Source organism: Cygnus atratus, chromosome 16, assembly GCF_013377495.2.
Source record: "Cygnus atratus isolate AKBS03 ecotype Queensland, Australia chromosome 16, CAtr_DNAZoo_HiC_assembly, whole genome shotgun sequence".
In the NCBI taxonomy this organism is placed as follows: domain Eukaryota; kingdom Metazoa; phylum Chordata; class Aves; order Anseriformes; family Anatidae; genus Cygnus; species Cygnus atratus.
Genome location: NC_066377.1, coordinates 7,279,329 through 7,303,396, shown reverse-complemented (window position 1 = coordinate 7,303,396; position 24,068 = coordinate 7,279,329). Strand labels below are relative to the sequence as shown.

At 41.7% G+C, this 24,068-nt stretch overlaps 1 protein-coding gene across 1 annotated transcript in view; it reads left to right on the top strand.

Moving 5' to 3' along the window:
- The window catches only part of TSHZ2 (teashirt zinc finger homeobox 2), a 214,459-nt gene extending 195,569 nt beyond the window's left edge, over window positions 1–18,890 (top strand). Inside the window, exon 3 of the mRNA XM_035548547.2 lies at window positions 18,555–18,890. The gene's annotated coding sequence lies outside the window, so the exon portion shown is untranslated. The remainder of the gene's footprint in view (window positions 1–18,554) is intronic.
- Window positions 18,891–24,068: the final 5,178 nt, after the last annotated feature.

The following is a 24,068-nucleotide window of genomic DNA, read 5'->3' as shown; positions in this document are numbered from 1 at the left end:
TTCCAGTGCATCTTTCTGCAAGAATTGCATACATTTTTTTCAGAAGTGGATCAAAACCCCAGTGAAAGTGTGAGCAAAGAGGCAGTCATCTCTAGCTGTCTATTTGTGTTTAGCTATCCAGTAGGTTTGTACCTGCAATCATGCACGAGTCATGAAAAGTAGGTGGTCAAATACACGTTAAATTCTACTCGTCCAGTATCAGAAATAATAAATGTGGTAAGGCAGAATAAATATGCAAAATATAGTACTTTAACCTAATAACATGACCACTTGCAAGCTTTAGCATAACACTGAAAATCACTAATGGAGCACTGTGCAGATTTTCATGATACAAGCAGTCAAGAATCATGCATAATGGAACAGTGCAACAGCTAACAGCAGATTCACACAAGATAATTTAAACTTGTTTGTATGGAAATGAAGAACTGATCTTTGAAGTGGTCCTTAATGAGATTCTGCTTGATCCTCACTGTATCCGGAGAAAGTCTTCCGTTTTCCTTTTGCATCCGGCTCATGTTGCTGGGGTGCAGAAAAAGGACTTGTTTAAATTATGAATGCCAATTTGCATCTACATGGCATTAGGTGAGAACCAAACGCTGCCAGTGGCTTCACTTGTGCTTGCAAAATTGTTAAGTTCTACACATTTATTGTCTGCTCCGACACTCTGTGTCACTCAGCATTCCTTGCCAACTTGGTGCAGTCTTGACCATACCCACAGCAAAATGTAAAGGAATCCAGAGAGACTGTCATAAAATTTGTATATGTATTAAAAATATAGGACAGGCTTTATCATCTCACAAGTATGTTCTGCAAGAGCAAGGAACAGGATTTTTTGTTTGTTTTTCTTTTTTTTTTTTTCTATTTAATGGACTTTTTATTCTTACTCATACACTTAAGCACTGCAACATGCTGAAAATAGCTCTGCAGTTTATCATCAAATATATTAAACTCCACTCAGAAAGGGCTGGAAGGCAGACACTGTACCAGTGCATCCTGGAATATCTTAAACCACCACGAAGCTTCAGAATAAACTCCCCCATCAGCCACCAGAAAACACTGCTGAGCGATCAGCCCTTTCTAAACCCTAGCTCTGTCTCTGAAAGCGTCCATCTGGCACATGAGGCTTTGTTTGTGCTTTTGAAAGGCAGAGGGAAAACATTCAGTTGGTTTTTCTCTCTGTTTGTTTGTTTGCACAGCTCAGGAGATTAAGGAGGACTTATTTAAAGTTAATGATTATGTTCCCATGAGGGGAAAACACCTTTCAGGGAGCTGCAGGTTCCCTCATCTATTTTCGTCTTCTCATTGGACATTTCTGCCTTCAAAGAAAGCAACCACAATAAATATCTTCAGGTGACATTAGGCTCCTAACCTGCTTGCACACTTATTTTTCAGACTTCAATTTAAAAAGGCAAATAGTTTTCTGTAATGAAACAGGGAGGAGGAACAGAGTCGATTGCGGTTCATTTGCCGGAGTTCACATAAGGCCACAGCAAACTAATACGACTGGGTAACCAGCTCTACAGAGAGCAGAGAGGAAATCTGCTCCCGTTTAAAAACTGAATGAAACAGTAAGTAGGACTTGCTCAGAGGCACAGGAATAGCTCCTTTAAGTTTCCTGCCGGCAGATGTATTCTGTAGCATGGGTCACCCTGGATGGCATCCAGCCTCTGCGATGTGCCATCTGAACATTTCTCAGCTCTCCGACCATAGGTGGGGACAGGTGTGGAGTGAATAAACCTAATATCAGTCATCTTAAAAGCAGCTTTGATGGCTAAACATAGACCTTGATGAAAGGAACTACCACAAAAAATATTTGGCTTTCAAAGGAAGAGGCGCCCTGAGAGCCAGCTCGGAGGTGCAGAGCACCACGCTTTGCACCGAGTTCAGTGGCAGCAGAGGGGACACAGCACCCGGCAGGACCCTTCCTTTGTGTTTGGGGGTTAGATTAGGCCTTTTACTCTGCAGTTTTCACTTCTGATCTAATCCACCTCCTTGCCCAGTTTGGCATCACTGGCACTTTCTCATCAGTAGGGTGAGCTGCCATTTTAAAGCCTGCTGTGGATTTTTGAAACACTTTCATCCCTTGTATGAGCAACAGGAGCCAGCTTTCAGTGTCACAGAATTGCTTCACATGACTGCATAGTGGGAAGGATACTGTTGCTAAATTAGTTTAGTCCTATTTCATGAAAAAAAAAAACATTTTCTAATACTACTTGATGTATTTTTTTCGCTTTAAGTGTAGGAATAAAGAATGTAGTATTATCTTTTGTTTTCTTTTTCTTTTCTTTTTTTTTTTAATGAAGAGAATCATCATGACAAAAATTACTATTTTTATATTATACACATTTTAAGGGTTTAATTATACTATCTTTGTCGGTCAAAGCCGGTCAAAGCAGAAGAAATTGTTGAATCTATTTAGTCAAGGCTTGACTGTTTTATCTTGGTCCTTCAATCTACCATTTTCTAACACTGCTAGCACTTTAGCAGGTTGTGCTTTTGATCCACTAATTGTTTGGACAGCTCTTTTCGGACCTCCCACCTTTGCACCAGGTCGGTGCAGAAGAGAAGGAAAGGTTGCATGCACCATGTGCCCGCTGCACTCAGCAAACACCAAGATGCTGGTTCTGAGCACCTGCAGTGGGGGTGCTTAGGGCTTTCAGCTCTGCTCAAAATGCCCAGCACCTCCAGGGCAGTTTAAGGAGTTTCCAGCTTATCCAGAGGTGCATAGTAATATTAGATAACAGGCAAAGCTTTAGCTTGTTAGTACACACACCCTTTTCTGCTATAAATGTCATGTATGTTTTCTTTGCTTTTACTGAAGCCCATTAGGATCTATTCTGCTTTGCTATGTATAGAATTTACACACACAGCTATTATTATTGCCTAAGGGGATCCTTATAAGTTTTATAGCATCCATATAGATCTGACAACTTGCTGCATCTGATTAGTTATTATGTTTACTCAATGCCCTGAGCACTGAATGGATACCCAGGGCAGGGCCAGGCCTTAGAGAGAGATTTGGTGGCAGATTCGGCATTTGGCTTCTGTCCTCAGCTAAATCACTCCATAGCCCACTGCGTTCTCCAGCGACTTGTGGTACAGAAATGACAGCTGCACAGCCCAGCCTCTCCCATGGTTCTTCACCAGCAATGCCTCTGGCCCTGGCTTTAAAAGAAATCCTTTTTTTAGAAAAAAATAAAAATAAAAAAATTTACCTATAGCATATATCCACAGGTAAATAAATGGGATGCCCAGTAAAAATAACTGTTTATTAATTTTTATTCTGGATCACTATCTAATCATGAGAAACAAAAAGCCAGTTGAGAGGTCTGCTCTTCCACTTACTCATGTAGAAGACTTTCATGGGTCTGTCTCATTAGGGGCAGTAGGTATTAATAGTCGGTGCTAATATGTAAATCTGCTCATAGAGAGGTTGAGAAACAGTCTGTATTTCCACATGTTGGCCATGTAATTACAGCCTGATTATATACTTACACGTGTGCCATTTCTAGTGGGACAAATGAGAGATGAAGAGGCCTGTAAGGCCACACATCTACTCCAGAGGTGTCAAAGCCCGTTCTGTGGAGAGGGCCAAATTACATGTTTAATTATGATCCAGGGACCGGTGCTACAGCTTTAAGGTCACGCACTACCCTTGATCCACAGCAGCCTCCTGCTGAGGGCACTGGGAGGCTTGCATAAAGATCAAGGCTGGAACGAGACTCCTAAGAAATGAAGAAACTCCCCATTAATAAAGGCTCCCAGTGTATTTGACACTGCTCAGTGGGAAAAAAAAGACATTATATACGGCATGTCTTGGACTACAGTGAGCCTTGCCTTGTTTGCATCTATTCTGGCAGCAACTGGACACACAGAAGGAAAGAAGGCAACAGCAATCACAAGGTTATCTGTAAAGTCTTCCGAGATCCTTGTGTCAGGTTTGCTATATGAAAATCTCCACAGTCCATGATCTTGACATTGTGGTAACCACTTTATTTATTTATTTATTTATTTTCTTACTGGCAGAAATCTGATTTTTGGGCAGTGCTGTTTTTTAATCCTCCAAAATTCCTTCCAAGCTCCTCTCTACTGAAGAGTCCAAAATAGTTTTCCATATCTAAACACACAAGACTAGAGTGTTCAGTGATTTCAGAAATAGACTCTTGAATAAAACTTGCACGGAAAGGCCTTATAAAATTGAGTCTGGATAAACATTTGGGGTCTCCCCTGCATTGTAACCACAAAGTGGGTGATGTAACAAAATCTGTCAGACTGAGCAGGCACTGATTTGAGCTTATGTCTGTGTTGTCTGAGCAGTCGGAACACATTTGACAAGAAGCTGTGGAGAGTTGATGTTGCATGAACTTTTTGTTTTGTTTCCAACTGAGAGCGCAGCTCTGCACTCCTCAGCATGCGCATGTATGCGTGTGTGCGTGTGTGTGCAGAAATGGTCACTAGCTCAATTCCTACCAAATTAGCTTGTGAAACAGTTGAGATAATTTAGGAGTTGCACTGCCTGATCATTGGTACAGTTACAACAAATAAAACATTTTAATATGAGCAGTCACTGAATGTTTACTGTATCATATTGCTGGGAGCTGAATGTGTGCCAAATGCTATAACAGAAGGGAGCATATGAACTCCAGAATGATGACACTAATAAGGAAATTACAAAAGGCCCAACAAATGGCATTTGTGTTAAATCAATAATGCTCTGTTTGTTGTTTTTTTTTATTATAATCTTTCTTCTAAAAAAAAAAAAAAATTTATCTTTCCAAACAGTTGGCAATTCCCATTCTTGTTCTTCTTCCTGAACATAATTAAAAACATGTTGTGGCGTCTACTTAAGACATCAACTTTCCCAAGCCTGTCTTGTCCACTGCGTTTTAAACAAAGACACTTGTTTTGGCATTGTGCCCTTAATTAATCATTTGAGGCTTTATTACTGTACAAAAAATGTCTTTGTTTAATGATTCATCACAAGCCCAATTTCTGCAGAACTTAATCAACTACAGAACTAACTTTCTAATCAGCTTAAAGTAAAAGGAAAAAAGAGAACAAGATTGTTTTTGGTGTGTTGTTTTGATAAAAAAGCATTGGTTTATGGTGCACTAGTATTCTGGGCTATTTATGATTTAAAACGAAGGAGATTAGCTTGGTCCCTTAACTTGGGATTTCAGGAGAAGGAAACCTGCTACATGTCGAAGACCACGATCCTTGAAGTCCTCCCTGGATTCACTCACCGCCATGTTCTCCAGAGTGCACCAGATATTGAATGACACCAGACGGGCTTTTTATGAAAAGTGACTCCAGACTTTGAAGATAAATTTGTAACATAAGTTCAGTATGATAGAAAAGCGACAGTGAACAAGGCTGGTTTTACAAAGAGAAGAGATTGTTTTTCACCATGTTTGATTTTTTTCCTTCTTTTATGCTCTTTTTAATTTTTTTCCTTTAAAATGTTCCATTCTTCCATTTTACTCTCTCTGTAAATGTCCTATGGGCACTATCAAACTTTTGTTCTAGCGATAGACTTTTACGGTAAACGAGTTTCCCAGAGGAAAATATAGGAGAAACTTAATTTTTCTGTGATTGCTTTGGTTTTTGTTTTTCTTTTTTTTTTTTTTTCTTCCATCGTATTTGAAATAAGAAGCTCAAGAACAAGGAGTTCAAGACCCTAAATTTCACAAAAGAAAAGATGTGGTTAGTGACCATAATCAAGGCCTAGACCTTGAAGCACTAGAAACTATGCAAACACATTGCAGGATACACTCCCTGCTCTGGTACAGATTACACAGATAAAACACACGCAGATTGTGAGCTGATAGTCTTGGCTCATTGTGTAATTCATCACATACAGCTGAGGCGCAAGTTAAATGACTGACATCTGACAGACACAGATATGATAGCTCAATTATTACAGACACAGGAGCTAAGCTCCTTCGAATTCTACTTGAAGTTGTCAGAATTGCACCAAAGTCTCTTGCATTACAGGCTGAATACCTTACCCTCAAGACCAACTTTTTTTCAAAACTAAATTTTTAAGTATATTCATAAAAAATATAAAAATTCTCAATTCTCTAGGCATCTGTACACAGCTTGCACTATGTCAAAACATGCCTACTTTGAGTAAATAGATTATTACACTATGTTAATCCGTGTTATGTAACGGTCATCTATATTAATGTATTCTTCATGTAAGATAATAGCATTCATTTACTTGAGTTATGCTGCTATCTACATTTGGATTTTTGCTGCAGAATTTCTCTTTCCAAGCCAGACAACCAAGTATTCGATTTTACATAGCTCTGCACTCCCTGCATTGCAATGAGTTGTGCCGGTCTTTATTACCCCTCTCAGGCACATTTTTGGTTTGGACTGGAAGCAACAAAGGGAATTTCTGTGCTCATCGTTATTTTTATGTCCAGAAGTTAACATCATAAATAAGCTTTGCAGGGTCCCCAGCACTGGCTACAAAAGATGAAGAAAACAGCAAGATCCCCTAGCTTTGTGATCATCTTTTTGAGTTGAAACAACCCAAGCCCCAGCAGCTGGCCTGGGGCACCCATGGGAGCACTGCACAGGCCCCAAAAGGGGACCTGACCTCACATGAGCATTGACTGCTACATTTCAAAACGAAATGCTGTTTGTTTGCACGTGTTGATTTTGATGGTGGTATACAGTGACATAATGCAAGCACGTGTGGTGTGCAGGTTCGCAGCTTGGCTTCACAGCCAGAAGAGTTTGCAGTGCGAACCCTACCAGGGCTCATCTTTGACCCAGCAGCAGCACGGCACCCAAGCACTGCCAGAACAAGTTCGTGCAACCCTCAGTGCGCCAAAGCCTCATTCATCATTGCACCATCTCTTCAGGTTTCTGGCTAAGAGAACGAGTGGCCAAAACTTTATTAGTACCCACTCTGTGCTGGGTGCTCACAGGGCTGGTGCCGGCCAGCAGCGGCGCAGCGTGATGGCAGCTTGCAGAGGCGAGGCTGCGCAAGCGATTGTCTATTGTCTGTCCTCCCAGGAAGCCTGCTTAAAAGCACAGGACTTGTCCTCTGGCCTGATCACCAGGGTTACTTTTTTTTGCTACTTGGCAGCTGCAAAAATGAAAGCCAGCTGTTAAAAATAAGTCTCTTCTCTATTTGGCAAGGTTCCTCTGGAGTTCGGGTGTTTGTGTGTGCATGTGTGTCTAGGCAGGACGAAAGCAGACTTGATTAGCAGTTCAGTCTGAACATGTGTTTACCACCAATTATATTCTTATATATTCACAAGTGCTGATGCCTGGTTAAAATTAAGGTATAACGTGTATGTGTGTGCGGTTGTGTGTAATAGACTGCTGAAAATCAAGCTGTCACTCTCCAACCCCAAAGTAAGGCATACAAGAATAGTACTGTGGTTGTTTTTAGCTAAGCAACACCCTTTGAGCATTCAGCAGGAGCAGAGCTCAGGAGCTCATCGTTGCTAGTGATGTGCTCTGGTCATTTGGCAATGCCCACCTTTCCATAATGCATCTGAAACAATTCTGTGTGCAAAAGTCACTTTTTTTTTTTTTTTCAATTGCAAGGAGAGGAAATCACCCACAAAGTGACGGATTCTGATTTTTTCCTTCCCATTAGGATGATTTAGAATTGTACAATAAGCATCACTGCATGGCTGCTAGATAATGCATGTTATTAATTTGGCACATACTAATGCTCTATTTATGTAATATTTCATACTTTTTGCAGAGCTTTATATTCAGAGAGCAACCATAGGACTAGCAGATATTCAAATCTGCTCCTGCAATTCCATTTTTTTTTTCCTGAGGAAAAGAGTAGTAGCTCAATGAATTCCTGAATCACACAGAATAGGTTTCCTCATCTTTTCTTGACAATCAGCCCTTCAGCCAGTCAGTTAGCCTTTAATAGTATGGGAACAGCTAATAATTAAATCCTAACTCTTTGAAGGTAAACAAATGAGGGCAAGTGATATAATTAAGTAGAGAGGTACCTGACATCATCATCTTTAAAACTTGCAGGGTGGCCTACATAGGTGTCTCTCTGTGCTAGAGTTTTTAATCTCAGCCAGTCTTGCAGGAAGGGCATCTGCTCCTTTGTGGAGCCCAGACACATTCTCCACCTGATGGAAATACCTCGTAACCAGCCAGAAGTAGCCACCCTATTATGTTCTGGAAGAAGCACTAGGGGTTGAGGACTTATGAGTCTGGACCTTATTAGGAGAATCCAGCAAGCAAAGGGAGAGAGGATTATGTCATCTCAGAGTAAGCCACAGACAGAAGAGTGACCAGATACATGGAGGTCAGTTGGGAAACAACTAGCTGAACTTTGGTTTCTACCTCCAAGAGCGTTTGTATAACTTACTCTGCAAAAGTATTCTGGAGATCAGTGATTCCCAGATCCTGCAGATTATTCAGGAGAAATCCTAGTCCAAAGAGTGCTATGTAAAACATGTCTCAAGTGATAAATGAAAGCTCTCTGTGGCTAGCTCATATTTGAGCTCCTTCTTGCCCTCCTACATTCACTGCTTGCCCCAGATTTCAGTACGTGTGCTTTGTGCAGTCTCTCTACTACACCAGTGTTGATGTGAAGTAGAAAAGGTTGTTGCTAAGTGACATGACAACTGCAAAGTGCTTTTCAATTTCTTTTTCTGTTTTCTACTCCCACCTTCCACATACATCCTTTATGGAGAGTTCACTGCTGGGAACATCCCTGTCTAGCAGCAAGCACCGTGTGACAAAGCTCCAGATCGCATTTACTCACAGAAGCAGCACAGAAGCTAATGTTGCTGCCCCAAAGCTTCTTGCAATTGCAAATTTGGGAGAGACCAAAGATTGTTCCCGTCTTTCTTTTTTCATTTGTAAATCAGGGTGATTCAGTGGACAGTATGAAATGGGTTTGGTGGCATCTTCCCCAGACTTGTATAACAGTCACTGCACTCTTCATACAAAGCAAAGCTATCAGCCCAAATGGGGAAGGCACTGCCAGGCTCTGGGCTCTGTAACCCAGCCCTACAGATGAAACCTAGGTTTTGACATAGTTGCCTTTGCTGCTTTATCTATGCTGTGGCTAACTGTCATGGGCTGTAAAGGTCCAGGTTCAGGTCTCATTGTTGGAAGATTTCTATTTATGATGCCCGGCTGGTAGGCTGTCTCTCTGCTGAAGCCCTTCTCAAGTTGTTTTATCTATTGGCTTGGTATAGGGAAGTAGTTTAATCTTAAAAAAAAAAAAAAAAAAAAAAAAATGTAAAGAAAACCTTCAAACAACTAGATTCTTTGAACTTTACCTCTTGCAGCAGTCTTTATACTGCTTACATCTCTCTGCATCGAGTTTCATTGCTCAAACCCTATCCTTTTGTGCCGTGCCAATACAGTGACTCCAATGCTTGATGGGCCCCATCAGGACCTACCACAGCGAACCACAGCTTACCATAGCAAACCACAATAAAATGATAATAGTAAATAGCATTACAAATCTTGTGCATCTGTCTGTCCTGGGTCCTTCATCCCGTACATAGGTTCAGCCCCGACTTCTTGCCATGCAGAATTCATGTGTGAAAGACTGGCATCGTGCCCACAGTGTCTGTTCTTTACCACATTAAAAGGTCATAAAAGGATAGTCAGTTAAAAAATCCTTGTATTGAAGAGAGCCTTTACACTGAAATAAATTCCAAGTAGGATTTTTTTTTTCCCCCATCTTTTTGCAGGGAGGGGAGAAGCTAGAAAAAAAATGTGAGCTCAACTATTAGCTTTTCACTTGTAAAACTTCATATATCACTAAATATATTGCCCATAGAGGACAGAAGCTGTTAAGATGGAAAAGAATGTTGAAGATGGATGAATGACAAAGACAAATGAAGATTTTTATTTTAGCAGAAGTTTCCAAGTGCTGTCTCTGGGTTGGGAGGGTACTGTTAATAAAGTACACTTGACATATAACTGTTCAAGTTCCTGAGAAACAGCTTTGCTTTAAAGTTCGGTAGAGGATCAAAAAGAGTGAATTCTCTGTTTTTCTCTGTAAGAAAGAAAAAGAAAGCCCTGGAAAAGGATAGTTTTTTTGGGGAGACGGCATCTATGCCTTTTGTCTTTTCTTCTCTTTGTGGTCCAGAGACAGTGCATTGACTGACTTCTTCAGAAAGGAGATCAGTGAAATTGTCAGTTGATTACTTCTCCTTGATTAGCATTTATAAGAGCCCTGTGATACATTATTTGCATTCCTATTTAGCCGTGATTTTTGTGGGGCAGCAATGATTAAACTTGTCACAGGGCCTGATTGACAGGGTCAGATCTTCACTTTCTACTCTTTTGAAATTAAAAACAAATGTGTCAGCTCCCTTCATGGGCCGCAGCGCTGTGAAGCTTGCTTGCCTTGTCATCGCAGATAGGTCAGGAATGTTTTAATTTTAGGGATGGATTCTGCTTGTCAAGCAGAGTGTGATGGCGTGTAGTTCTGGAGATGAGATGTGAAGGGTGTAAAACAAAGAATGGAAAGAACAAAGACAAAGACACTCACATTATTAGACAGATTTAATTAGTCTGAATGGATATTATGCTAGATGAAGCAGTGAGCTGTGAAATTAACCCTTGATTACGGATTGGTGGATCATGCTCATAAAGAGAATCAAACCTTGGTGAATGGGAAAGAGGTGCCATTCCACCCTCTGAGCCTTCATCCCCACGACCCCTTCCCGAGTCCAGGAGGGGGAGAAAATCTTTGAAGGCAAAGCTGCAGTTGGTGGTATTGAAGAAGTCGGGGAATTCTCTCCCTCTCCCTTTTACCGAAGTCTGGAGCAAGCCCATCTGAAGAGCTGAGACGGAGCAGGTTACAGGGAGGCAGAACTGGGCATGATGGATGATGAGAAATGACTCCCACCGAGAGCAGCCCGTACCCTGAGGGCCAGGCGCATGCAGGCAGCACAGAACTCATGTCCCCTCTGAATTCCCACCTAATTCCTGCCTCCCTTTCCACCACTACCAAGCAGGTTTGATATTTGTTTGAAAACATTTACTTTTTTTTTTTTTATATACGATAAGCTGTGAGTTAATACGATATGACTCACCTCAAAGTGAGGGTTTAGGCTTCAAAAGGTTGGTCTGTACAGCCTCTAATGTGCAAGTACTGCAGCATCCCAAATGCTGAGGTAGTGTGGGAGATTAGGAAAATGACAATTGAGAGGGTGCTGTGTTTTGCTACATCCGAAGCTGTACAGAAGAGGCACTTCAGCCTTTTGTGTTCTCATCAGCATTCCCCAAAGCACTGTATCAAGAACTACTCCTTCTAATTAGCACTGCTGCAACGGAAGAAAATAAATAGAAAAAACAGTGTTACTCTCTTGTTAGTTCCTTGCCATTTCTTCCAAGTTGTTCAACTAATGGAGTAATCAACCTTAATGTTTAAAAATAAAAATAAAAAAGCCAAAGGGCATTAGGCGCATTAATCTCCCAATAGGTGTGAGGCCCCTGCTTCCCTCTGGCACATTCGAAATGCTTCATTTTAGTGCAAATATGCATGCTGGAGACTGTCAGAATAAAAAGGAGTGAGACATGAAAACAAGTTGGGTGAGAGACTGCCTAGAAATGGTAACTTACTGAACAGCAGTCTTACCTCTTCAGTCATGTTGGGTGCCTCTAGTTACCGTACTGCATCGTTACTTCTCATACCATTTTTTAAATGTGATATCAAGAATTCTCATTTTTACTTAATATATAGTAGCATTTAAGTGGCCTCTGTGTATGTGGAGTGAAAAGAACCCTTTGATGAAAGACTGACGGAAGATTAATGAAAGTCATTATCATTAGGAGATAGCAGAGAGCTACTATCCACAGGAAAAAAAAGGAATTCCTGCCTGCACATCTTTTCTCCCCTGATTTCCCCATGCTTTTTTTGTACCCCGAAAGAGAAGACACAGCATGAGAAGGTGATGAGGGAATAAGACATGACATGAATCCCATTGCTAAGTCTACTACTGAATCTCTGTTGGTGTTAGAACAAGTGACTTTGCCATTCTCCAGATGAAAACGATTATTTAAGGACAAAAGACTAGTACTTATCATTAAACCTGAAGATGCAGACTAGTTCTTAGGCAGAAAAGCCTTGTCATTGAGCTGGTGTTTATGTGAGCAGTCACACATTAGTGTTACTGCTTTCAGGGGCCTCTCATCAAAGTCTTTATTATTACAAACCTATTGAGCCGTATCCTCAGCTGCTGTGAATCAACATAACTCTCCTGAAATTAATGACGCCACAGAGTTTTACATCAGCTGAGAATCCAGCTCTTCCTTTCTTGCTATTTATGTATTATTCAGTTAAATTATTCCAGTCTAGACCATAGTAAATGCTGTGATCTCCTGAGAAGGATCTGCTTTCCAGACCCAACATTGGCCCCATGGGACAGGACCGTTGATCCAGGTTTTCTCAATCCCAGGCCTGGAAGACCAAGTGGGTCACAGAATAAATTAATTAAATGGTTTTAATTGAAATTTTTTGATTCAATAGTTTCTTGCTATCTCTGCTGCTCTGAGCAGGAAGCGATGCTTTGCTCACCTGTGTCTGGGGTCTTTGCCAGAAATGTGCTCATGTGGGCACAGGGACAGCCAGGTTACAGCGGGGGTGTGTGCAGGAGCGCGCATGCAGCACATGTTGGCCTGTCTTGGGTTAAAAGAGAGCAAAGCATGTGAAACCAGGGGAAAATGCAAGTGCTGACAGAAGGGAAACCTCTGTATCTTCAGTCTATTTATAAAGAATGCAGGTGAATATTTTTTTGTTTTCTGTTTTGCCACCTGCCATGGTTTTCTCTCTGGGCACTGAGCCTTGTAGCTTGTAAAAAGCGAGCATGGCTGGTGTTGTCACTGTGGTACTCCTCCTGCTCACTTTGCCGGGAGAGAGACTTCAACTAGTGCATTCAGCTTCGATATGAAACATCAGCAGACAAAAGGTATCCAAAGGAGAGGTTTGGACAGAACCATTCAATGCAGAAAATGTTGAGTAACTGCTCAAGACAGCCCCATGGCATTACATCTGATCCTTCAGTAAGGAACAATGAGCACTTAGGTACGGAATGCAATGCACATCTTCTTGGATGTTCAGTTTTATATTACAGTCCTGCTGTTCATGAGCATAGCTGAAGAATTGGTGCTAGGAGCACTGGCCCCATTTCAAGGGCCTCGTTTCTGCCTCATGGTATTCCTCTATAAGGAGAGTAATTCTGCTTCAAACAAGGAATCAAGAATCAAACCCGGTATAAAGCAGGTATGAGCAGAGCAGACTCGTGCTCTTCACCCAAAGTGGCAGCTCAAAACCCTTGCCTTTCTCCCTACCAAATGCAGTGTGTGCTTTATAATTACGTATGCGAATCCTCGCTCACCTGAGGTTCAAGTTTGCAGCACCGTTTCCCATCACTCACTTAATTCAAAGAGCAAGAGCAGTTACGCGCCCCCCCACCCTGCCTTTATTTTTCAAACTGAATTGTTTCGGTGGTAGCTTGGTTGTCAGCTTGTAAGTCTATAAAGCAGTTTTCTACCAGCTGGAAATCCAACATGCTACATGAATACATAACAGTGCCTAACCAAGAAGGTTTGTAATTCAGTAATTAGCTGTAATTAATGAACACAAAGTGAAGACTCATTTACAGTTTAAATTATCACATTAGCTCCTGTCACCCTCTATGTACACAAAACAGCAGGAATTCAATTATTTTTATTCTTCAAAGCTAATTTAAAATTTAAGGAATGCCATTACATGAAATAATAGGTAGGAAATGTAATAGAAATCGCTGAGAACAGTTGGCCGTCCTTAGAATGGAAGGAAAAAAATGCTATCAGTGATGATTTGGAAATGTTGTTTCATCTGTGAACAGATGAAGGATTGAAATCTAAGCTCTTTTCAGTGTATTTAAAAAGAAAGCGAGTTTGGTGGTTGCTAAGTCTTTGTGCAGGGAGAGCCATTGTGCATAATTGTAAAAGCAGTTGATACTGATAATGCTGTTGATAGTAACATGATGACAGCATGGAAATGCTCACACCATTATCTTTAATGGGGCTGAGTCGATTGCAACAGCATCGAGCCCCTGTAATATTCACCAATCTTAGTTGTGAAACTTCAGCCTAGCAGGCCTTAAGTAATTGTCACTTTGCAATCTGCCTATAGTTTGTGTGTGTACGTATGTCTATGTAAAATGCTTTCATTGTGCTTTTAAACCCACCATGATGCTTCTCACTGCAGCTGCCACTGATTTTTTTCTCACACAGTTCAATAACAAGAGAATTCCAAACCCATCGGATGCCACTTCTGTAGCTCCCACATATCTGCATTACAGCCCCTATTTTTTTGTTCTTTTTTTCTTTTTCCTTATTCAGTTGCCTTTTCATTCTAAATAGGCCACTAGAAGCTACACCATCTAATTTTTCATAGGTGATCGACTGCTGAGTTGTGGGTTTACGTAGACAGAGGGAAGGTAGCGATAAGCCAAAGAGAGAGGATTCTATTAGGGAAATGCAGCAGTAATTAATGAATCCTGCCAGTAATTGGGAAGGTGTAAGCCTCTGTAATATCGTAATGATAGTCATCCGTTCTGTGCATCCCCCATCACTCTGAACGATCCCTCATCGTCTCTGTGATCTCAGACACTTAGCCATGCAAATCTTCCTGACAGGACTCTATGTCTTTGTCTCCCTAATTGGACAGTATAGAGTTGTTTATGGATATTGCAGACATTTAGACCTCAGTTGGAGGTTGTTCAAAAATCGTTAGCAAAGTTGCCTTAACAGCATTGTCAAATATTTATTCCCCTGTTTCAATATCTGTTTTTAACCCAGGCATGGTTTGCGATAGAATTAACATTTTTAAGATGCACTCTCTTGTTCCGGGCTCTGTTTGAGATTGTTATTAAGACATTTTCCTATGGAAAAGGGAAAAACAACAACAAAAATCTACCATAAAGCATCATTTCTCAAGGATAAAACATGAGATTTTAGGGCAAATGTGCTGCTTTTTTTTTGCCTTTTTTTTTTTTTAATACCATTTCCATGGGGAAATATTAAGAATGCTGACAAAGGCGGTTCCACTTGCAAAAATTACAGGAAGCTTATGGGGTAAAAATTCCAATTTAGTATAAGCCAAAATAAATGGAGAATAATCCCATTCACTATACCACTTCAAGTGAGATCAGATTAAGACTGTACCACGTATATTAGAAAAGCTATGTCTTTTTCCTCGGTCAAGTCTTGGGGGGTTTAATTCTTGTATATGATCATTTAATGGTCATAAGAAAAATATTACATATAATAAATGTATCTGATGTTGTGCTCTACCAGAACAGACTTTTATTTTCTTTAAAAAACTTTATATTTGGGGGATTTTGCATTTTTGTGCATAATGTATTTATAGTATATGGTTTGGGGGGGTTCTGAGCACAAGGAAGTCTTCCAGAGCCCTAGACCATGTGCACAAGAAGCAAAATTGAGTTTAAGAGAGCAGGCTGGAGATCAAAGACGATGGCGAGGACAGCCACAAATACTTGCGATTCAGAGTGTCAGGGAAAGAGATCAGACGGATCAGGCGACTGAATTTACTGTCCCTTGGTCATATGCCATTTTACTCAGACAAGTTGTCCCACAAATCAAGGGGATTATTTGCCCCAGTAAAAGCAGATCAGGTCTCTTCTTTATGTAACTACTAAATTAAGCCCCTAATGCAGCAAACAGTTAACTATATGCTTGCTTCCTTTGCCAGCTTGTCTCATAGATTTCACAAGACTACTTATTCTAGCAAAGGTATTAATGCGTTTGTTATTTTTGATAAAACATCAATATTCAACTGGAATAAAACCAGAAAAAAATGCATACAAGATATTGCTGAAAACAATTAAAGGCTCACTTTGGTAATTTTTTTAACCCAACTCTATTTCCTTTACACAAATACAGGGTGAGAAAAATTCTCTTTGTGGGAATGTTTCTAGGAAGAATTTCTGAAAGTATTAATTTGCGCCTGTCTGGCAACTATCTTGAAAGCTGTTTGTAGTTTTGGAAATTATTCAGCCAGGGAGCAGTAGAAATGACACATTATAGAGTTGATTAATATAATAAATAGCAAATTACTGAAGGGGGAATAATCAAAGCTATAGTTGCAGTAAATATTTACCTTATCTGATTTCTCTCAGGTTATCCTAGAGTTTTAGGTACCTCCCACTATCAAACACAAAAGGTAAAGAAAACAAATTAAAACAAAAGTATTTGTAACCAAAGGGAAGGAGGAGATCTTTTTTTTTTTTTTGTGAAAAAAATCTCATATTTGCTCTAATTCTTTATTTAGCAAGCTCCCTTTTCTTCTGTTAGTAGGTTTATTTTTGAAAAACTTAATGTTCCCCTAAAACACTACCGATGTCATTTGTGAGATCATAAGTTTTTCACCTTTCTCCCTAAATTGCCAATGAAAACATTGTGACACACACGAAAAAAATTCATCTCCTGAAGGATGGAGAAGAGTCACTTGCCTGAATATGCAGTCGAGTGCAGCCACAACATCTGCCCTGTCCAACCCATGTTTTGCCATCCCTGAGCTCGCTGCAGGGACAGGGACAGGGGCTGAAGCAAGGATGCTCCGAGGCTGTCCCACCTCTTGGATATGCTGCACTCTGACCACAAAACCCAGTTTCCTCCAGCCTCAGCTGGATCCCAGGGCACAGGTACCAGGCTGACCACAAATACCCCAGGTGCACCCTGAGTACAGCCATTTCAGCTCTCCCGTCCCTCATCTCCATTGGGGCCACCAGCTTTCCATCCTGTTGTGCTGCCTGTCCAGGGGAACGGCACTGTAGGACAGGACCAGACTCTTCTACCTGTGCTAGCTGTGGAAAAGCAAATTGTCTCCAGGAACTCCTATGCCTGCTAGAACCTTCTCCTCCAGAACATGAATATATTGCCATTTCGTGTTTTTTTTTTTTTTTTTTTTATATATATATATACGCATACACATGTATATATTTAAAATCCCAGCTTTAGAAACTTATGTTGGTGCTGCAGTCTGACACTGAGTACAAGCTGCTGTGCAAAGTAATTGCCAAATGCTTACATAAACACATAAATAAGACAAATTTATTTTCATTATTCATATTTTTTGCCCTTTCTTTTCCTTTTTATTTATGCTTTAAACAAGAGTTACAGTAAATATTACGATAAAAAAAATGCCTGCAGTGGACAGAAAGATGATCAAAAAGCCCTGATATAGAGCAATTCATGTTTCTTCTTTACAATCACTAACGAATCTTAACTTGAACCATGTTATGTTCCCATGTGAGTGATAAGCAATGATTTATTATGAAGTGTCACGAAATCGGAATGCCATACAGTGAGACATGAGCTAGTGGAAAATGTGTTCCCTGTTTCCCAGCCTCATTACTCAAAGATGCAGTGTCCCTTTCTCCAAGTCTAATTTACCTGGCTTTTCGAGGCACTCTGATAGCAAAGGAAACATAACCAGCAGTGAAATCCCTGATCCGGGCTGTGCCGTTCACCCACCAGCACCGCTAAGCACACTGCAACGACCTGGAAATTCAGAGCTAATGCTGTAGCAAACGTTTGTATCCCTAATGATGCTACCCCCAAAAGCAATTGCTTAGGATTATAGCATCCATTGCCTCATCAGTGCTGTCAGTGCATGAAGAGGAAATAAAACAGGCATCGTGGAGGAGACAAACAGAGAAGTTTTCTTTATGCTTTAGAGTTTCTCCGACTCTCTAATGATTCCCTTCTCCCCATGATCCTAATTCAAGTAACTGGCATGTGATATATTCTGTAGATAAATCAGCAACAGAAGAGCATGTGCAGCTCTGGCACCACGACGTAGGTGATTTACTTGTAGTGCACTGAGCACACTGGTTTGGTTTTTAAGGTGGGAATTTGCGTTTTAAGTGATTCCTCACAGAGAAAGGGAAGCCAGTACATTGCACACTAATTCATGTCAGCAGCCCCTTTGCTTTCTGCAAAAAATAACCCAGACATAGTCTCGGATTTTAAGTGTTTTCTAAATGTTTCTTTAAAGGCCCTGATCCTGAAAACACTTGAGCTCAGCCAAGTCACTGGTGTACGTAGGTGCATCTTCCTAAGTAAAGCTCAAGAGCTGGGGGTGCTTCTGCTCTGCCACAGAAATGAGGAATGGAAGCAGAAGCCTTTCCTAGGAGGCATGGTTTGAGTGGTCTGGGCACGTCCTGGAGCAGTCAGACAGCTGCACTGGCACCTCAGTATTTTTCTGGGAAGGCAAGGACTCTGTCCTTAAAAAAAAAAAAAAAAAAAAAAAAAAAAAAACAACTTTTATCCAAGAATATAGATTTAATCAGACCAGATTTATTTGCCAGCAGTACCAGTTTCTGCTTCAAAACATGATCCCATTCCACCATGACAAAATTGCATAGGAGACCTGAAAGTTAAACTGAACAGAATAAACTTGAGAACAAATTTATGTCCTGCAACTTCTTTCACATGAAAATTTTTTCCTATATCTAGGCATGTTACAACTAGTTCAGTCTGTCTTAAGGCTATAGTCACAGTTGTTTTTCTTGCAGAAAATGTGGAAATCATCAGAAGAAAATTAACCAGAACTCATCCTTGTCTGAAAGGCTGTGAGACTCACAAATTTCAAAAAATCTTTTTTTCTGAAGAAATGCTTTATACGGAATCTTTGTGAAGTACAATCCAGCGAGCAGTTGTCTCGCAGCACTGACAATGTCTGCTGTTCCCGAGGAGGCTGTGTGTGATGTACCATTCTGAAATATTGTCAGCAAGCCTGCAAATACGAAGGCACTTTCATAGCAAGGCAGGGATGAAAGGGAAGAGGTTTGGGTTTGCTTTTTTGTTTCGCTTTGTTTCTCAGTTCTAATAAAACATACCAGTGTGCTCTTAACTTCTCCTCTCCTGTTTTGTTCAGGGGAGAAAGGGAATGCAACTCTCCTACAGATGGTTGTGGTGTCCAGGGGTGGGGGGAAGAGGTACAAATTCCTTTCCAGAGGTGTTTGTTTTAGCCAGTGACAAGTTATGTGAAATATCAAAATAGTTCTGAAAGCAGAGAGAGGAGCTCAACGTCTCCCTGCTCTCCAGCACCTTTTACTCCAGCCACGAATCCAGCGATTGTAACGGCACAGCTTGGTAAGTGGGCTGGGGAGAAAGCCCACCATGACAGCCTCCAGTGTAAGGATCAAGAAATTCTCTTCAGAACTGAAAAAATGTGGGTTTAGTATAACCAGGAGCTACATCACGAGGCAATTGAGGAATTATGCAGCAGTTGAGTAAACACTTGCAGAGGACAATTCGGCCTTTTTAAGTCCCCAAATTACTTGGGAAAATCTTGCTTTCAGTGACCTGCCAGCACATCCTGACATCCACCCAGCTTTCCCTTCACAAATCTTGGACGTGAACCCAGCTCCTTCCCACTGCCAGCGTCTGGACAGTTGAACCATAACTGCCTTGTCTTATCTGCTGTAAATCCACTTTTTTCAAGGTGCATTACAAAAGCTATTTCTCTTCTGGGATCCATACAGGTGGCATTTTAAAATGTAGCAAGCACCCTAGTCTACAGAACCTGCTTGTCACTGAAAATGACACAGTTTGCATGTGACCTGTAATGACAGTTGCTAGTTGAAAAGAAACCAGAAATTCAGCTATATCTTCCACACTTTGGTTGCAGCTGCCATCAACTAAATCTCTCTCCAAGGGCAGATGGTGCCCTGTACAATGAACAATTTAATCTTTAGCAAATAGAGAAACTTTGCCAAAAAATCCACATTTTTTCCCTCCAAGAATAGGCTGTCAATAATGTGCTCTCAAATACATTGTGATTTGATGACTATACTTTATTTATAAGAAAGAAAAAAAAAACAACAACAAAATGTTCTCTCTTTGTTCTTTGCCTTTACAAGCCTGTGATCCTTCCGGATAACTCTGTACTGGGTGTGTGTATGTGCACTAGTAATTAGGAGGGGCTGGTTCAGTGTCAGGCTATTTCTTTGTGCCTCTAACATGCGACAGGTATTCCTCTTTGTTGCTGAACTCATGTATCCCACATCACTCCGAGGACCAAGATGAGATCAGGGGTGAATCCTGGCCTTTTGCAACACGAGACAAATCTCACGCTTTCCATGAGCCCAGGATTTCCCCATACGTCTGTGAAAACATGGGGAGTTGCAGCCCCCAGTCTTAACTCTGACTCAGTCTAACAACAACAACAAAAACCCTCTTCTCGCTGATGTTTTCCAGCCTAAATCCCCCCCAGTCTGAGGCATGGCACAGTCCCACAGGCAGTTTGATGGTCTCATGTGGAGGGAGGACCGGGGCTGTCTTTGGGCCAGGTGTCTCACTGCTCCTTGCTTTCACACCCTCCCGGATCCTTTTCTAGTCACTCACAGAAGAAACTGCCTGCCCTCTGGGGAGAGCTCCGGCTAATGGATGTCAGCATTTTCGTGAGCTGTGTTGTTCAGGTGGATTTGGAGGATCTAGCTTTATTTGCTCAGGGACGTCTGGTAACCCCGGTGAGCTGGGCACGGCTGCACACACTCAGTAGCTCTGACTGGGCTGTGTCTTGTCCGGAAATTTATATATATACTCTCCCATATAAAGGGACATTTATTTATATACATATATATATATATATATGTATAGCATATAATGCACATGTAGAGGGATTCTTGCATCTCCGTGAGGTGTCAGTGGCATGCCTGGTTCACACACGTGTGTGCGCCGACACATCCCTAAAATGTCAGCATTAGTGTACCTGCACTGCCCAGCCGTGGTGTTTGGTAGGGTCAGCCCGCAGCTGCCTGCAGAGCCAGATAACTGCATTTGCTGCACCGTGCACGCTGCAAATTGGCACATGGTTAAGGGTCTTCCTCAACCCGGGTCACAGCTAGGAAACTGAAGGCATACAAAACTTCCTGCGCGGATGTCAGAAGCTTCTGAAAAGAAGGAACTCAGAAAATGAAGGTTTTCTTTTTGGCGGATTTTAATGAGATCTTTCCTTTATACCCCAACTGTTGGAGCAGGCCAGCTGGTGCAAGTCACACAACTTCACTGACCTCCTGCAGCAAGGTGTGCAAATGGGAGCTCTGGTGAACTTGCTACTGAAGTCCAGGGGCCTTTTATTTGTCTTTGGCCTTAGCCTCTTAACAAAGTATCCCCAACAAAGAGATTTCTGAGACAAGTAGAACTTAATGGCTTCAAGTTTTTATTAAATGTAGCTTCCACCATCCCAGACAATGTGGTCTCAGAATTCCTCCACCTGGGCGTTATTCTGCATTCAGCAGACACACCCCGAGAACATCTGAGCTACAGCCCACATTTCTTTTCCATTATCTTGTCCCGCATTCTCACAAGCTTAGATCATGGGACAGAAACGCATTGTACAACAAAGGAGACCTGTCTCGCACCCTCCTCTCTGAGTGGCTGATGGCACAGGCTGAATACACAAAGTTTGCTGCGTTCTGCAGACCAGGGGCTCAGGGACCTGCCGGTGGGTCGGGCTGGTGGGGTCCCCTCTTCCTGGACCCTGCTATTGGATGCCAGGGAGCAGCTGCCTGCAACTTCTGTGCCCTGCACAGCACAGCTTCTTGGCACAGCACCCTTCAGCACAGAGCACATTAGGGGCCCCTTCCTACAAGCATCACATGGGGTCTGTGCGTGGGTTTGGGTGGGTGCTGCACCCTCTGCAAGAACAAAGAAGAGCAGAAAGTATTAGATTTCACAAGGGTTATTCTTACCTCTCTCAAAATGCTTTCCTTTCCTGTTCAAGTGTGTTTTCTGAAATAAATATGTTCTATTTATTTATTTAATGTGCTGTTAAATGACCTTCTGGAAAGCTATTCCTGCCGCAAGGCTTTAAAACGGATGGGCAGGCACAACTTAGAGAGCATGCTCCTTACAGTCAGGATGAATCATTTGAGTAGTTACTGTTTAGACTGATATAATTTTAGTTATAATTATGGGTAACGAGAACGCATTTAGAGTCTGTAATATTGTAATTCATGGCGAGAGGAGTCCTAAATGAAAAAAAATATACCCAGATTTACTTTTTGTCCCTGTCTAGGTATTGTGTATGTGAGGATGATCTTCAAGGGATAGATTTTCTGCTGCTGTAAAAATCTAGCAAAAGTAGGTCAAAAATGACATCTAGAGATAACATGTTTGGTAACCACAAAGGGACTGTCTGCGCCTTTCCATTCGGCCTTTTAGGAGTCCTGCGATTTATTACTATAGGTACAGCTGCAGCACGAAAAGATTTTGAGACTGTGGACTTTGGTTGGTGGATGACAGATACATATTGTCATTTTTAATATCCCCCTAAGCTAATAGAGGATGATAAAATGATATTAGCAAAGATCTGGGGGAAAAAATATATAAAATATGAACATTATAAGCACATGGACCTACCGTCATCTGACTGGATCTAGGGTAGCATCAGACCTCTGGCAATGCCACTGAAGTGGCCAACGCTCTCCTGCAGACCCCAAAAAGCAAACTATGGCAGCAAACCCCAAGCAAAGGACTTGGGAAGACATTCTTGAGGACATTCTCGAGAGTGCCTGCTTCAGAAGATTCACAGCTGTGTTTTTACAGAGAGGTTTGAAGGAGGCGAGGGTAGCCATGCCGTGGCTGAGGAGCGGGACGGTGCTTGTGAGTCCTGACACATCCACGTTGCAAGAGATGCAACTTTTTCCTTCTGTTGACGGCTTGATAATTAATGTTAAATAAAAGCAAAGCTTCAGTATCTGCATCTGGTATTTCACATATGCTGTGCAAGGCCAGCATAATGAACACCCTCCATTGCATTTTCGCGATGTAATTTAAATGGTGGAGTTTTCTTTATGGAACAGGTTGAGCTACTTTACAATAAATGCCCAGAAAGCACCAATCTTTGCCCATCGAGTGCTATTTGAACACCAGGCTGCCGTGCCCTAGACTGCAAGTGCCAAACTCTCCACATGCTCCCTGAATCTCTTAGAGACTTGATAATGAAATACATAAACTACGACCCTTATTGATCAGGCATCCAACTAATTAATTTCCCAAAGTCTTATCCCAGCCTGCAGTGACAACAATACAAAAAGATAAAATAAATAAATAAATAAATAAAACCAAAGGATGGAGCCTTTGGTTGGGCAAAAGACCTGGGGGTGAAGTACTAACCCCAGTGAAATCAATGCCAATCCCAATTGATTTCAGTCACGCATGGATGTCACTGTTAGTCAAGTGTACGGAAGCCGAGCCCCAGAAGTTGACACAATGGTCACAAACGGCTTTTAGAGCAGTGAGAAACTAAATATTACTACGCTGATTTCGCTGCTGGTCTAGCACAGAAGTTTAAGACCTTCCTCTAGACAAAGTGAAAAAGAAAAGGAGGCAGGAGGCCGTCAGGCTTCTCAGTTCTCCAGTCCAAGCCCTGGATAAATATTTCCCACTGGCAGGGAACCAGTGCTCTGCCGTTACTTTGCTTCAAACCAAGCCTCCTGCCCAGACTTAGCACTTTCAGTAACACTACATGCTGCTTTATTGTCTTAATGGCGTTCGGGAGGCAGAACTGAATTAATCAAGAGTTATTGCTCCCACACCGACCTGCTCACCGCAGCCCCTAACTCTGCCTGTGCAGGACCAGGAGCAGCCCCGGGTGTTTCCCACACCCATCCCTCAGGCAGGTGCTCTGCCATCAGAGCTTGGTAGGAGCCCAAGGTAGGAGCTCAGTGCCATGTCACAGGGAGCTTTCCATCCTGGAGAGGGCTGCAAAACCCACTCCGAAAGGTAAAAAGTCAACTGCCTGTGACATCACTGCAGGCTGTGCTCAGACCATTTGCAGGGGGTGAGCCTGCAGCTGTGAACTTGGCCGTGGGAGCAGCGCCAGCTCACACCACGGCTGTGCTTCGGCTCCAGGCTTTACAACAGCAAGGCTTCTGGATGGCTTTAAAACTTGATCAAGCTGTAAACTGACACAGCTTTGTCCTTTTGCAGTGAAAAATAATAGCTTTACAAAGTGCGAATTGCTCTGGAGTGTTACCTCTGAAACCTAAAGACAACATTTTAAAGTGTCAACATGGATT